The sequence below is a fragment of the Cibotium barometz genome, chromosome 7, assembly GCF_041138505.1.
Source record: "Cibotium barometz isolate CiBa-2024 chromosome 7, ASM4113850v1, whole genome shotgun sequence".
NCBI classification, from domain to species: Eukaryota; Viridiplantae; Streptophyta; class Polypodiopsida; order Cyatheales; family Cibotiaceae; genus Cibotium; species Cibotium barometz.
In genome coordinates this window covers 36,775,227-36,792,707 of record NC_141052.1, presented here as the reverse complement: position 1 = coordinate 36,792,707, position 17,481 = coordinate 36,775,227, and the positions used below count along the sequence as shown (strand labels likewise).

General features: G+C 41.7%; 1 pseudogene across 1 annotated transcript; it reads left to right on the top strand.

The window, feature by feature from the left end:
- The first annotated feature begins 495 nt into the window (after positions 1 to 495).
- On the top strand, positions 496 to 2,356 carry LOC147636947 (enoyl-CoA delta isomerase 2, peroxisomal pseudogene; annotated as a pseudogene). Its single transcript, XR_015266303.1, has 2 exons — positions 496 to 681; positions 1,550 to 2,356. The product of XR_015266303.1 is annotated as an enoyl-CoA delta isomerase 2, peroxisomal pseudogene (transcript).
- The last annotated feature ends 15,125 nt before the right edge of the window (positions 2,357 to 17,481 follow it).

The window sequence follows — 17,481 nt, the reverse complement described above, 5'->3', positions numbered from 1 at the left end:
GGTGTGTACGTCTGTGTGTGTGTGTGTGTGAGAGAGAGAGAGAGAGAGAGAGAGAGAGAGAGTTTCTATGTGTGAGTGCATGTGTACGTATGTGTGAGAGAGAGGGTTGTGTCTGTACGTGACAAAGACATGCGTGTGAGAGAGACACATAGATATAAGTCTATATGAGAGAGTGGCACATAGACACATGCACACATGCACACGTGCATACACAGGTGTACACATAGACACATGCACACATGCACACGTGCATACACACGTGTACACAGGCATATACAAACACATACCACACATAAAAACACACATGCACACTCACTCACTCGCATGCGCGTGCACATGTATGCATATGCATAGATGCATACTCATACATATACTTACACGATCATACATGCATACAAGCAAAACCGTAACATGTCGAGTTTCACAGGGCGGGCTGTTACGTGACAGCATGATAAGAATTGGGCCAAAATTTCTCGAGGCTCGGGCATGCAGTTTGGAGATTTGTCTTTGGACTACTTGAGGTTACTCGTTGCATTAAAAGATAATAAAAGAGACGTGGTAAATACTTAACGTTTCTATTTTACTTTATGTCTCTCTGAGGAGAGACTAGCATAGCAAAGGGTGTGTCCTGCAAGCTCGTCGTCAAGCAGTCAGCGGCCGGGTCTTCATCAAACGAGCTAAGTAAGCCTCTCCACCTTCTGCTGGCACCCGTTTTCGCATGATCAGAAGCGAGGTTATGGCTAAAATTGGGGTTAGGGTTAAATATAGGGCTCGGGTTAAATTTAAGGGTTAGTATTAGGGACACATTCTAGGGTTAGCACACGATCGCCAGACGAGTCGACGAGGGAAAAAAAACTAGGGTTAGATTTACCACCTGCACGGGATCTATGCCCTGCTTCACAAAGGGCGCCTCCTACCCACAGGCAGGCCTCCACAAGGGTGTCTGAGTGTGATGTGGCATGCCTTTAAAATTCACACACGGCTCGCTTGGGTGCAATGCTGTGGATCACATGGCAGCTAAGAGAGCCGCAAGCCGGAGGACCCCATCAAGGGTTGTCAATGTGCACACTGAGGGGCACCCAAGCCATCACCTGTGTTGGATGACTTGCGACACATGACGGCACTGGGGTGGGCCTTGGACAATTGGTACCACACCAGGCATGCTCCAGGCCTAATGTTTTGTCAATAATGTTTTGTATCAGGCAAACATTGATGCCTAGTTAAGCTGCTTTAAGAAAAGTAGATGTGAGGGTTAGTCTATGAGCCCAACAAGGCAAGGGTTGAATGCCATCCGAGTACTGTCCTTGTTTTTTTGTTATACGAAGCTCAAATTAGATGTTTTTGGACAAGAACGGCAGTAAATCTGAGGGGTAAGGTGCTTTGGTTCACAAGCTGATGCCCATCAATTATTCTCAGAGTGCTGACAGAAAGCAATGGTGGGGGTTGGGGAAGGGCTGACAAGGAGTCAGGCTATGGATCAGGTTTAGGATCTGCATCAGAAAGCATCTTGTGTAGATTGACTTTCTAGCTTTGTCTTCTTTTTCTTCAGGATGTGCTCGCTTGAAAGAACTGGTAGCATCTTGGTGCTTCGCTTGACAGGCGAAACAGAGCACCGCTTCTCGCCATCGCTGTGCTCCCAAATTCGCCAACACCTGGCTTTTGCGGCGGCATCTGATGCGCGGGCTCTTGTCACCACCAATGATGGGAAATTCTTCTCCAATGGTCTTGATCTTGAGTGGACAAAGGCGGAGCCTGAAACACGAGTCCCATACATCCTCCGTGAGCTCGAGCGTGTAGTCTTGGAACTCCTCAAGCTCAACATGCCCACTTATGCGGCCATTTGTGGTCACGCTGCAGCAGGTGGACTCCTCTTTGCCATGGCACATGACCACCGGATCATGAGAAAAGATCGAGGGTTTCTTTACTCCAGTGCTGTGGATATCAACTTTGTTCTACCACCTGGTTCTGTTGCACTGATGCGAGCAAAGGTGACCCCGAAGGTCTTCAAGGACATGGTGCTTCAAGGTGTCAAGTATACTGGCATTATGGCACATGAAGCAGGTCTAGTTGATTCGCTGCAGGAGGACTCCTCTTCTACTTTTGTAGAAACACTCAGAGAAGCTGCCAAGTTCGCTGACAGACCTTGGGAGAAACCTGCTTATGGGGGTCTTAGGCTCGCCATGTATCCTGAACTAGTTGAGAAACTAGAGCGAGAGTCCAGTTCAGGAGGTTTTCTCACAGTCTAGCAATGTTAGCATTCTATCATATCCCATATTATTATCCCATTTTACTTTGTAATTTGTGAGAGGCATCCGGAATTGCTTTTACATTAATATACTACACACATCTGGTAGAACTCTTGCAGGAGAAAAACTTTACACTACCTCCATGCCCATGATTTTTTTGATATTCTGGTAGCAAGTTAAATCTTCTTTTGTTATAGAGAGGTTGCCAATCAAGTCTCTTTCTTTGTGATCACCCGGAAGCTGTACTAGCAATCAACATATCAACTTATCAAGTCTCTTGCCTCGTGTTTATTTTGTATATGTATTGGAAGCACACATATCAAGTCTTGCCTTGTAATCATTTGGAAGCTGTACCAGCAGCAAAGATGATTACTTCCTTTTTTCAATAAGGAAGAAGTAAGCTAAACTTTTATGCCATCATCAGGTACAAGGAAATACAGGTCCTCATCGCTACAGACATTATGAATATAAGGTGATGCCCCCTGCCACTTTCAACAGATTGATGACGGATGTTTTCTATCCAATGCACAATGTCATGTATTAAAGGCATTCACTGTCAGAAAAATTTGTGATATTAAGTGTTAGCAGCTTGCTAACAATTGCCTTGTGATAATTGAGTGTGTGCATCTTGATTACAATTGGTGGCAAACACAAGCTTAGCCAACTCATAGATAATGAAGGAGCAGAATCATATGACCTTGAAACTTGTGACATATGTGGCTTTTTGACCATAACTTCTCTCTTCCTCTCTATCTCTGTGTCTCTCTGTCTGTTTCCAAACCAATAGCTAGCAAATAGGGTCTCTTGCATTCCATTGCTGGAAAAAACTTCTACAGCTTGACATTCTTCCGTCTTTTACTTTGTTTAACTTTTTTTCTTGTATCATTTTAAAACCACCATCGACCATGTGCTTAGTATGTTGATATAAGAAATTGATGAAGTGATTGGACTTGGAATTCACAAGAGAGTTTACAGGGTAGCACAGTTGAAATGGAAAATGGCAAGATATTGTGAATGCCAGTACTCCACGAAATAATCAGACTTACAGGAAGGGCTATTAATTTTTATGTCTTGCTTCTCAACTTTGGTCAGTTCAAACCACCACTACTCATATTACATGGCGTTTCAAGGTTGAGCTTGTATTGATGATAAGTTTCTCTCTTCATTTCTCACTAATATTTAAACAAGCATATTCAAAGGGGACAAAATTGCTTTCTTTAGGGGAAGGAAAAAGGGACACGTGCAATTGTCAAGCCTGTGTTTCAAACTATCTTCATCAACTAATGTGCTTTGTCAACCATATAAAAATTGTGAACAAGTGGTTATCCCTCTTGGGGTTGTAAAATTATCTTATTTGGATAACAAAGATCTGGCTATGTAACCTAATCTCTCTCCTGTAAGCATGGCATGAATCCTCAACAATTGCAGGGAAGAAGGTAAGGCATGCTGAGTTTGTGTTTGAAGGCTGTGATGTTGTATTGGAGTGCCCAATACATCAATCCAGACACACTGCTGCCAGCAAACAATATGGTATGTCAGCTTAGGATTTATGTGGACAAATTGTGATCACCCGGCTTTTGCAAGAACTGGCATGAAGGCGAGGCTGTGTCACCTCAAATATGGAGAGGCAGCAATTGTGGGGGAGTGGGGAATGGGCCATGGAAGAAGAATCATATCGAATGGTGAGCTGCTTACCTAGAAAATCAGAGGCCTTTAAAATACAAGCACTGAGACATTAGGATGAAAAATGGGGTGAGGTTGAGCAAGTGATCTCCAATGAATGTAGCCGTGTAGGTGTAACTTTTGTGGTGAAGGCATCTAGAAGGATAATTCAAGGGCAGTTAAAGGGATGGATCCGAGCCACAGATAGAGGGGTGCAAAGAACACAAAGGTAGTGAGGAGGAGAGAAAAGGAATGTCCTCACAGGACTTGTTGAGGCATAAAGCATACTTGGATGGAGGCAAAGTATAGGGATCTTGAGGTGGGAGATTTCATATCCTCTCTGAAGAGACAGAACGTTGAGGTTATGCTAACCAAGGGTTATCCCTAATTAATAGTTAGGGTAGTTTATCATAATAATGATGTCCCACCAGGGGGGGAGAAGTGTAGTGGATGTGCATAGCGCTTTCATTGTTGCAACCCCAACAACCCACTTCCACATATCTTTGTGTCAAGACAACTCTACTTCAGAGCTTGTAATCTCCACACCCTATCCCTGCTCTCTAGAGCTTGTAATCTCCACACCCTATTCCTGCTTTATTTTGAGCTATGGTCAATGTAGTCAAAGGGTTGATCTGTTCATTTTGGGGTACAAGAATTTTTTTGGCCATGAATAATAGTTATAGCTATACATAGAAAATTTGCCTTACTTAGGGATTGCTCTTTAATTTTTGTTCCATTTTCGGTAAACCTACCTTACAATCATTAAAATTTTTCAAGACCAGTAAGTGTGGTTGAGAAGGTTATTAGTGACAATGTAGTGGTCTCATGAATAAGATATGGACCAACTCGGGGCAAATTATAGTATTTTGTGCACATGGGCGCTATCTTACAAAGGGTTGACTGCTTAGGGAGATTTCATAATGTAGTACACATTAATATGGACATCCACAACGCTCTAATGGTGAACTCTAACTCGATGATTTGCTAGTACCATTGAATTTATGTAAGGGAAATTTTGTTCGATTAGAGTGAGATTAAGTGGGAATAGCTTGAGATTTAGCTCTAGGTGGTTGTAGTTGCATGCTAAAGGGATGTGGATAATCTCGGATAAGGTGGCATAACGGTGGAGCGTCTGCCATGATTTTATAAGCAAGTGCTAGTCGCTATGAATAGGTGCGTGCATGTAGGTAGCAATAATGGCCAACTAGTATGGACATTAGTGTGTGGGCACCTTGTATGTGTGATCTTGTCCTTATGTGAGTTGATGAAATTGGAGATAGTTAAAGAGAAGAAGAGATGGAGCTTAGGGTTCGGGAAAAGATAAGTTCGCTTTAACCTACAACCGATTCAACTTGGGAACAAACCTTCTCAAATTGGAGGAAAAGGAAATTTAGCCTTCTTAAAAATTAAAAAAATAGTTATAATTGGATGAATTTGTATATACAATGCTTGTTTAGATTCACATATTGCATGTTCAATCTACACCGAGGAGGATTAATATCCGGTTCAATAAAAAATATTTCCCGAACATTGGTGGAGCTAGAATCATGCTTGTGCATGGACTAGGAGAGTGATTATATTTGCATAATACAATATATCCTTGCCCTAAATGCATCCCCCTTGTCTTGGTTTAGCTAATGTGAGCTCCATTAAGTTTTAAATTTGAGCAATTAGTGAGAAAAAAATTTTAGCTCATGTGAGAGCTATGGAAGCTTGAAGCCTCTCAAGTTAGGTTACTTCCGTGTGAGATAGGTTAATTAATGAGCATCTTGAGTGACCTCTCCTATTTGAGCTATGAGGAAGATGAGCATTGTACAAACTCATAGCCTAATGAATATCATGTTTCTTGTCTCTCCTCGCTTCGATGAGTTGTTAGTGCAGTATGGTGTGAGTGTGAGCAAGGCTAACTTGAGAGGCTAAGCAATGCAAGGTAGCACATAGTAGTAGATAAGCCAACCTGCTTGTGAAGGCCATTTCTGATTCGTTCGTGCATCAGCTCGCTTTTGAGGCTCTGGCTTCTCTCCATTTGGTGAAATAGTATGTGGCCACGATTACATATCGGGCTTGTGATGGATGTGCCACTAGACTAATAGGTCCAACAAAATCTATCCCCCATTTCTCGAAGGGTTGTCTTACAATAATAGGGGTGAGCGACATCTTGTCCCTTAGTTGTGGAATAGCAAATCGCTGACATTCTTCACACCTTTTAACAAATTCTATGGCGTCCCCGAATAATGTAGGCCACCATAGTCCTGCTTGAAGTACCTTGCGAGCCGTAATCTCTCCAGCAAAATGCCCTCTGGCTATCCCTGAATGAGCTTCATCCAATATCGTGATGACGAGCTCATCTTCTCTCACACATCTTCTTAGGACATTGTCCTTACCTAGCTTATATAGTTCTCTCGCAATTAATTGATAAGGTGCAGTAAGCTTGATAAGCCGTCGCATTTTATCTTTATTTAAGGGTGTTTCTTTTGTGGAAAACCATAAGCTAGATAATTTGATATCTCCTCGCTCCATTCAGGCACCATGTCCAGTTTGAACAAAAAAGCATCAGGGAGGTCATCATCAACACCAATTGTTGGTTCCCCATTTGGAATTCTTGACATTTGATCGGCCAACACATGCTGTGTCCCCTTTATTACCGTAATTGTAAAGTTAAATTCCAATAGTAATAGCAACCATCGTGTGGTTCTTCCCATGCTGCAAGGTTTGTTCACCAAATATAATAAGGCCTAATGGTCCACGAAGAATACGAATTTGTTGGCCAATAGGTAATGTCGATAATTCTTGACTGCATAAACCATGGCCAACCCTTCTTGCTTTGTGGTGGTGTAATTCACTTCTACATCATTCAATTGATGACGACTAGCAAAGCAAACTGGATAGTCCAATTTGAACTCGCCGGGTTGTGCTAGTACGCATCCAATAGCAAATTTTGATGTATCGATATGCACATGAAATTATAGGTCCTAATTGGGGGGTCTTAGAATTGGTGTGCTAGCCAATGCCTGCTTCAATCAATCATATGCTTCATGGCATTCCTTAGTCCATTCAAAGACAACAATGAGTAGCTTGTACAATGGCCTAGCAATTTCAGCATAGAAGATTATGAAGCGGCGGTAATACCCAACGTGGCCCATACATCTTTGCACACCCTTATAATTAGTGGGTGGTGGCAGTTCCAAGATCAAATTGACCTTACTGTCATCCATGGGGATATACCGTTCTTAGAGACAATGTGTCCCAATATCACACCATGTTTGACCCAAAATTGGCACTTTAAAGGGTTTAGGGATATACGATATAATCTCGACATCGCTCAAAAACCTTCCTTAAGCAAGCCAGATGGTCTACCCATCAAGAGGGTACACACATATCATCAAAATGAATACCTCCAACCACTTCTGTAAGTAGTCTTTGAAGGCTATGCACATCAATCGTTGGAATGTTGCTGGGGCATTGGTGAGACCAAAAGGCATGACTTTGTATGTAAACATGTTCCACATTGTATTGAAAGTTGTCCTATGCTGGTCTTCCGGTGCTATAGACACTTGATTATAGCCTGAAAATCCATCCAAAAAACTGTAAGCTTCTTCACCAGCCACTCTCTCCAACATGTTCCGTATAGTGTAATGGATAATGGTCTTTCCTAGTAGCTGCGTTGACCTTTTTAAGATCGACACATATCCCAAGTTTCCCATTCTTTTTTGGCACTATTACAATTGGTGACAACCAATCCGTATGTTCTGTCTCATAGATGAAATCCGCATCAATGAGTTTATTGATTTTCTCCTTTGTCGCATATTTAGGATTCATATGGTATGGTTTTTTTCTTGGTTGGTCTTGATACTTCCATGATTGGGATCGTATGTTGCACCACCTCATGTGGTACACCCTTCATCTCCTTGTAGTTCCAAGTGAAACAATCCTTAAATTCCTTAAGGAGAGTAACGAGCTCATTTTCTTTAGCCAAAGTCAAGTCCTTAGCAATATAAACAGGTTTGGCTTCGTCCCTTGGTCCCACAATATCAACTTCCTTGACTTCAACAGGGCCATCGTATGATGTGGACATCCCATCTTCCTTAACCCTTTTTGTCATTAGTCAGACCACTTTTCGTTCGTCTCAACAATATAGGTTTTAAAGTGGTTTAGTACTGAAAGCAAGTCTGGTTTATCCTCATTTTCACTTATTATTTTAGCCATGACTTTCCTGGCCTCTCGCTCGGCTTTTGGCAAAGCTTTGTTTCGTTTTCAATGCCCAAATTTTGTAAGCTTAGGCGTTTCTGGTTCTTAAAGGATGACTTTCTCCTTATGTTTCCCTTCAAGTGATATCTTACTCAATTCCTCACCCCAATCCTTAGAAAACTCATTGTTTACCTTAGTGGATTTGAGGTATCTCAACCACTGGGCATCCATGGGTTTTCTTCGTAAGAGGGCATTTCGTCAAGCAATATATCGTTTCTGCTTTTGCCATCTTCTAAGGCATTGGGCATTGGTACGGCCTTGTGATCCAATCCCTTCTATGCTAGAGGCCTCCTCTTCTGATTCCTCATCAATGGTTTGCCAATTGACCATACAAACAAAGGTAGTGGGAACAGTTTCATATTCCACATACTGGGTTCCTCTGGGTTGCATCACATCTATGGTAGCTAGCACATCTATGGTAGCTAGCACATGCATCCAATTTTCATTGAAATCTAGAGGAGGAAGTGATGCATACATTTTCTCTTCCTCTTCCTCTTCCTCTTTGGAATTTTCCACCATGGTTGACATATTTGTATAGATGTGGTCCGCTCGATTGTGACCGAATCATTACCGGACGAACAGTTGCCCTTCCATGGGATGTGCTCTCCACATTCTCAGATCTATCTTTAAAATTTGCGAATCCCTACACACATACACATGATCTAATGCCCAATCGTGCACCAATCTGGTTTCCCTCATGAAGGGTCTCCACAATATTATGTCATATGAGTCCAGTTGGCGTAAAAGGTCCATTACTACAAATGTATGATGGTAGCAAAACGTAAAGAGTTTGATTTTCACATTCTCCAAAAGCCCAATGGGCCTTGAAGATGTTTTGTCTACCATTTTAACGATTAGATCTGCTCTTATTAGATTGGGTTTTTCCCAATTTTCCCAACACAGTTTTGTTTTGATGCTAATCACCGCTCCACCATCCAGGATAGCCAATGCCTGGTACCCATTTACGATGGATTAGGATTGTAGCATTAGTGTTGTCACTTTTGTAATAACGTCCCAATTGATTAACCGGTATTTTAACGACTCTGGTTGTTCCTTCCCTTGTGTGTTTTAAGGTTCTTTCTGCCCCAGAGGTGACAGAACATCCTCTGGAGTGTTGGTCGGCCTTAGTCCGCCTTCTACCCATTCCTTTATGTCTGTCCATAATGTTGGTGAACTGCGTAGTAGTTGTCCCAATGGTATTTGCACAGAAGTGGACATTACAGCCGCCGCGCGCGTGGTGAGGCTACCTATGTCTCTAGGTTTTCTGGCGATTGAGGGTTTCTTCCATGTGTGTGTCTCGTATCCATCCCTAGGGAATGAATGGATGCACTCACCCTACGTATCTTTCTCAAACATTCTTGACATTGTGTTTGCTTGAGATTCCTCTTCCGTCTCTTCTAGAATTGGAGTAGGTACGTCCAATTCTCTTTCCCTTGTTGGCTCGTTTCTTGGATACATTGTATCCTTGACCGGATTAGCCCTTATCTTGGCTTCATAAAGCCGTTGACATTGGGCCTGGGCTCGTGTGTCAGGACATTGAGTAGTGATATATTTTGAGGCTGCACACTAATGGTCCGAACGGTGGCCTGGTTATAAGTGGAAGTCAAACCACTTGCACGGTATGGACAATCCTTGATCAAATGGTCAAAGCCACATTTAGTACAAGTAAGTATTGGCATGTCATTGGGTGGATCTGTCAATTGTTGGGGTTGGTGCATCAGAACCACATTCTTGTTTGGACACTTAGCGATTCGATGCGGCCCACCACAACCAAAACATTGCAGTGGTCCTCTCCTCATCTTAGAGTTTATGTCCTTACCCTTCCATTGTACCGTGGTTTGAAACACCGGTACTGGCGTGTTATTCTGTGTAGGACATAGAATTCTGGTGCGATCTCCACAGCTTCCTCCTCATAATACTCTCCACTAAGTTCTACTTCACGCATCATATCAATATCTTCAGATGGCTCTTTATTCAACACTTGGTTGATTTTAGCCCGTGGTTTGGTAAAGGTGAAGTATCTTATATCCGAAACATCCCCCTAGGTAAATAGGAAGAGTTGGGATGTCCTCCTGCAGCAGCTGCAGTGATTTGCAGAGGTGGTGTTGGTAAGGCCAATGGAGCTCCAGGTGCTAGTAGTAGCTATGCAACTGTTTTGAACCTTGGATATCTGCACATGGAAGTGTCATGATTCCCTAATTTTGCACAGTATGCACAATAGAGTAGTAGTCTTGCTCTTAATTGTGAACATTCGGTGGTAGTGTGATTCAATCTGCACATAGAGCACCACACCAATTCCTTATGGGGGTAAATATGGGTATGCACATGCTCAGATGTTTCTCTTCCCTCCTTTACCTTCAATTTCTCCAGTATTGCATTACTAAGCTTTTCCACAGTCATGTTTCCGACTTGCTTTCCAATCTCTTGGTGACTTGAAACACGCGAAGTCATTGCCAAAGATATTCTGACATCTTTTGGTTTTTGTAATTCCAGTATATTATCTTCATATTCAATTGCTAGTTTGTAACATGCATTTAGAGTAGCCGGTCGGGAGGCTAATACTAGATAATCATGCATCTTGTGGTCTCTAACTCCTCTTCGGAAGCAAGGTAATAACTGATCCTCAGTCAGCCTTTCACGTAGTTTTCACCTTGAATTTAAGTGCTTTAGTCGAGACATAGTCTCTCATCGACTCCATTTCCTTTTATTTGATATTGTGCACCTATGCCACAGGACTCCATCTGTCGCCACCTCTGGCAAAGCTGGGCACAAACACATTCTTGAGTCATGTGAAGTTAAGCTTATCCTCGGGTTTGAGGATTCGGAGCCAGTGATGCGCTTTCCCTTCTAGGGTCAGTGAGAAAGCATGAATCATTGTTACATCACTGACAAGCCCATAGGTTTTGCATGTGGATTCAAAAATCTCTACATGTTGAATAGGATCCCCATCCCTAGAGATTTTTTGAATGAGCTTGGAAATGATGTGTGGCTTCATTTGGGAGGGTCAGGATTCTAGAGTAGTGCCTAGTTCCCTAACCATTCCTCGGCCCATTTCCATGGCCATATTCAACAGATCGGTCCTTGTGGCTGCATTAAAATTGATGGTTGGTCCCACCCTAGGTCTTTGAGGAATCGCTCCCCCCCTACCTAGACCTCATCCTCTTCCTATGTTGGCTCTTTTAGGAATCTCCTACCTATGGGATGGTCCGACCACCTCATTCTAAATTGGCTCATCATTAGCCGCCTCTGTACACCTTTGTAGAATTAAGAGTTCCATGTCCTGTAGGAACATGGGATGATTGATCATCTACTCAATGTCCTTTTTAGTGTACATGCAATCTTCCACTTCGCCCGCCACTCTTGGTAGATCCTCTTCGTCTAGGGTTACAAATCCTTCCTCCGCTCTCGGCTCTTCATTAATGGGTTCTAAGTTTGGAGTTTCTCCCTCGCTTCTTCCCATGACTATTTTCGGCTCTTTACCCCGTGATTGGAGTAAGTTTACACTTCCCATCCCTTTTTGTGTTCGGCTCTAGCCTTTGAGTATCGAGCTCTTGTTTCCTTGAGCTTAATTCTCGTAGATGTCGTTCCACCTCGATCCTTTTCAGATCTAAGTCTACTTCCTCTGAGGTTAAGAAGAATACTTGACCCGTCCTGGCCGCGCACTTCCATGTCTCTTCTCAATTCGGGGGGTGCCAGTGTTTGAGAGCCTCAAATTTGAAGTTTGGATAGGCACTTCTTGCCTTGGACTAAGTCTAGCGTTGGTTGACGGACCCATGCCCGCAGATTGCGCTTCTTCGTCATTGCTAGTTTGGAGACCAAAAAATCCCCAGGCTATATCAAATGATACCATTGGATGTGGTAGGGGAGGGTGGTTTCTCCTCTTCCCCAAACGCAGAGCATCGCCGCCCTTCTTTTATGGATTCTTCAATACTAGTTTCAATGGTGGTCAGATTCCTTAAGACACTCAATTGTGAGTGCTTACTGAGTGGCCTGAACCCACACTCTTTTGATAGGAAGATCTTGGATGATTTGATACGCTATCATCTCAAGAGTGAGGTCGTCTCTCCAAGGAGCTTTCTAGACCTCAAGTGCATGTGACTATGATTTGATAAGCTATTTTGCTACCCCAATTAAATTTTGGTCAGATTTTGCCAACTTATTTCTGATGGCATGAGATTGCAGAGAATAGTTCACGGCGTGAAGTGTTAGGAAACGATTCACTTCATGAACTATTTTCTGCACTTTCACGTGTTTAAATTTTTTGCTTTGGACTTAGAATTCCACGTTACCTTGTTATGATTTTTAATGGTCTCAAGACTTCCTTAGCCTTAATCTGACAATACCAAGTTCATAAGTTGGAATTGATTAAAGCATGAAATTGTAGAAAAAGTTCATGCCGTGAAGAGAAAAGGTTTCACGTCGTGAAAAGAAATTGGTTCACGTTGTGAACAAAAAATGGTTCACGCCGTGAAGGGTTCTAAAATGATTCACGTCGTGAAATGAAAATGTTTCACGCCATAAAGTGCTCTAAAATAGTTCATATCGTGAATGATTTTTTGCATGTTCACGAATCTTAATTTTATCAGACCTCGTGTGGTGTCACGATAATTCTACCTATTTTGGCAAGGTAATCCTGTGAATTGCGACGTTAATTGTGGGAGCGGTTCACGGCATGAAGTTACAGAAAACGGTTCACGTCGTGAACGATTTTCCTACAGTTTCACGTGGAAACATCCCGCGTCGACTAAGGTGATTTTGGGTGCAAAATACTTATCCAACTGTTTGCTCAAAAAGGTGCTACAAATCAGCCCATACTAGCTAAATATGAGCTCAAGTTTCAGCCCACAAATCAGCCTATTAATGAGGCAATTATGGATGATGAGGAAAGGGTAGCCATGTAAGTATCCAAGAGTATGCGAAATGGCTAGTATTGTCATGTGCGGGACAATAAATTAGCTAATCTTTTACCTAGCAAGACACATGCAAGTTCTCATCATGCATCTTATTCTTTTGTAGATTATGTCCTCATTGCTAATATATGTAATGAAGAGAAACCGATTTTCTTTGAGAAAATGATCATTGGATGCGGGCCATATAAGATGAGTATGACTCAATCCTTAAAAATTACACTTGGTATATTTAGTGAATTCACTTTATGGTAAAAAGGCCATTGGTACAAAGTGGGTTTATAAGGTAAAGCGTAAAGTTGATGGTAACATTGATCGCCTTCAAGGCAAGGCTTGTTATTACAAAGGGTTATGCTCAAGAGAGGGGCATAAATTACGACAAGGCCTTTGCATCCACATCTCGTATGACTACGATCAGGTGTATTATTGTATTAGTAGTGTATCATGATTAGAATGTACATCAATTGGATATTAAGACTGCCTTCTTAAATGGCGACTTGCATGAGGAGATCTATGTATCTCAGCCTCATGCTTTTGTTGAAAAGGGCAAGAATCTAAAGTATTCAAGAAAAGCTTTATATGGTCTTAACAGGCTCCGAGAGTATGGTATAAGAAGATAAACGCATACTTGGTTTGCAAATGGTTTTTGTAACAATCAAACTAAGAGTACCCTCTATGTAAAGAGGAGTAAAGATTGTCTTTTGGTCATCGTTTTATATGATGATGACATGCTACTCACACATGCCCTAATGAGGAGAAGATATCAGCCTTCAAGGCTAAATTACACATGTCATTTGAGATGATAGATTTGGGCTCATTGTATTATTATTTGGGCATCGAGTTTATGCATCGTGATGATGGTATTGTGATGTTACAGTCAAGAGGCTATCTACATGGTTTGGTCTTGAAGACTGTAAGCATGTTACTACACCAGTAGAGAGATAGGTGCTAGGCTTAGTCTCTTTAGGATGCAGGTGAACCATTTGATGCATCACTTTATTAGCATGATGTTGGGTGCCTCATTTATCTATGTAATTTGAGACCAAAGATTCAATTTGGGGTCTCTCCCAATTGATCAAGTTTATGCACAATCCTAGAAGTAAGCATTGGTAGGCTACCAAGCAAGTATTCAGATACTCACAGGACACTCCGTCCCTTGACTTATTATATGCTAAGGGGAGTGATGCTCAACTGCATGTTTCAATGATTTTGATTAGGCTGCATGCTATGATACGTGAGTGTCCACTAGTGGCTTTTTCTTTCACACCTGGGTGATTCATGTATATCATGCAAGCGGTGAAGTTGAGTACATAATAGCTTTTACAATGATTGTGGAGTGTGTATGGCTCAGATGCCTTCTTTTGGCAGATCTTAGTGTTGGACAGCAATCCTCCATCTCCATTTTCATTGATAGCTAGAGTGCATTAGCTATCATGAGGAACCCAATGTTTCATGTTTGGTTACATCATAAATGACTAGAGTTTTCATGTAGCATGCATGATCTTCTAACAATTGCGATATGTGATCCTTGCAACCATGGACATCCTCCCAATGAGAATAGCACAAGATATGCCATGGTAGATGGCAAGGCAATGACTTTCATATATATGTTGAGCATTGTAGCAATGTAACATGCCTTGGAATTTAAAGGTAATCTCTATGACCAAGAGGTGGTAGCTTGGGGCCTTAGAATGCTGCCCATAGATTGAAACGCTTTTGGCAAGACCACCTTGAAATTGAGCATTTTGCTCATGGATGGAATGTTCTAGCCCTCATCCTCACTAGCATATTTAATAGGGTTACTTGTGAAGACTTACCACCCTCTTATTCTACTAATATGATTGTCATGATCCATAGAGCACATGATCCCCTAGAATGTAAGAGCATCATGATTGGCCATACATTAACCTTGGTATATGGACCATTTTCCAAGCCTCACAGTATCACATTCGCAAAGGACAAGAGTCAAAGGGCCAAAGGACAAGCAGGTTTCCACAAGACTTACTCGTTATTGAACCACATTTTTCACTCTTGAAGCATCTATTGCTAAATCATGGATTTTGACCCAATACTTAGGGCATGCCCCTTCAAGCACCTCGAGGAGCTTCATTCATAGGTTATCTAGGGAGTCATGACCTTGTATACGTCATTGAATGGGTGGGTCCAAGTACCAAAGGGCTAATTTAGAGAGATTAGAAAAACATTTGGGTCAAATAGGGGTATTGTCTTTTTAGACTATACATTGATGAGATTTTAAAGTTTATTAAGTGACTACCCAAGACATTAGTGGCCATTTTCTTATATTATGCAAATGACATAGCCCTCATCTTTGATTCAGCTAAGGCACCTTTACGATCTAAATTAAGGTTCCTTGTTATTATAGTTTGAAAAGGGGTTACCCATGTGCATGCACAAGAGTTATAATGATGAACCTCCAGTGATCTTTCTGATGCTCCTCTTTTTCAAGTTGACTTAAATCCTAAATGGAGCTTGGATATTGTTCAATCTACTCACTAGTCCTAATTTACCCATGGATAAAGTCCAAAAGCTTATTTGGCTAGCTGCCCCATTTTAACTAATCTCCAAACAACTTTATAAATGAAGAAAGGATGGAGTCCTTCATAGATGTGTCCCTATTGGAGATGTTGCTGAATTTGTTAAAAGATGTGATGAGCGCCAACGATTCAATGTCACTAATAATTAGAATTGCATGCCTCTAGCCAACATAGTGCCCTTATAAGTAGTTTTTTTTAAATGAGGTTTAGAATTCCTTGAAAGATAAATCTACCTGTGTAAGGTATATCATTGTAGCTACTTGCTATTGTTCTAATGGGCAGAGGCAAAGGCCCTTATTAAAGTGGAGTATAGCTAAGTCTCTTTATGTCGAGAGTAAGCGAAAGGGGCTCCTTTTGGCTGACTTCATAGTAATCCATAGGAAATCTTCTCTCCATATTACCCATAGGTGAATGGACACACTGAAAGCACCAATAAGATCATGTGCACTATTTTGATAAAAATAGTAAACGAGAAACAAAATGATTGGGAACAAAAGTTGCCACCAACTTTAGGGGGGTTGTATGTCGAGAAGCTTTGCAAAAAGAAATGGTTTGATCACCATGGGGTCAAACAAGAATTCAACAAGGGTGACCTAGTGATCATGTGCGCCATCAAGAAAAAAAATGGAAGTTGAAATTGTCAGGTTTAGGACCTTTTAAAATTTGAGAGTTCACACACTCTGGCATAGCAAGACTTGAAACATCATTTGACTTCTATGTGAATGGGAGCAAACAGAGAAAATATCACGAGCCCTTAACTAAGAATATGTTAAGAGAAATCCATTTTGTGAAACAAAGGAGAATTGGAAATGAACAGGCACTAAAAGAAGCAAAGATAAGAGAGGAGAAAGCTAGATTTAGAAGAAATGGTATTTACATCAATAATTTCCCCAGCCTCCTCTACTAACGAGGTAGAAGAATAAATCCAATCAAGATGGTTGTGGTTGGGATTCCCAACTCAATCCAATCAAGATGGTTGTGGTTGGGATTCCCAACTCAATTAGGAACTGCCCAATCGGCGGGCACATGTGGTGTCCTTACTTGCTCTCCATGCATCCATATATGGTGTGCCTTCTATGCCCTTTTTTTAACATAATATGGTGGTGTCTGCCTTGGTATAATCCCCTTCTTGCACCCCAACCACATGCACATGTAATGCCTTGGTATAATCCCCTTCTTGCACCCCAACCACATGCACATGTAATGCCCAAATCTTCCTCATTTTGTTCTCCTCAATCGTATCATGACTAATGTGTGGTGTCCTGAGTCTCTTGGTGTGCCCTCTCTCCACTCCTTCTAAACTTCTTTCTTCACTACTATAGCTCCCCTTGTTCAATCTCCCTTTTGGTCTCCACAATGTGATCGTAGAGCTTCACCTTGAGGTCTCCAACTTCAGAGAGGATGGAGGGATTAATTTCTCCTTCTTCCTTCTTCAATCATGTATTTCTCTAGTATGGCAATGTCTTTCTCCATTCAATCTAACTGTCTAGCATGTTGTTCCTTCATCTTTGTCATCTCCTCTTGTATTTTTGCCATCTCCCATTCGCAGTTATCTTCTTGGATAGCCAAAATTTCTTTTAGTAATCGTAGGTAGTCTCTAGTAAGCATACCATGTTTATTTGGTTATGTACTTACATTGACTTGGCTATATCAATCTTGTTGAGAACTACTTTCAATTCCCCTTGCAATCCATACCACCTACTCGATCTAGTCATTTTGGCTTGGGAATCAAGTTAGGCTTAAGGACAAGGGTGAAGACGGGAGTCGACACGATGAAGTAAGGGGGGTGGGAGTGGCTTTTGCTTGATGGTTCAACCATTAGTTTGAGTTTAGCAACCACATTATATCAGCCTCGATAGTAGA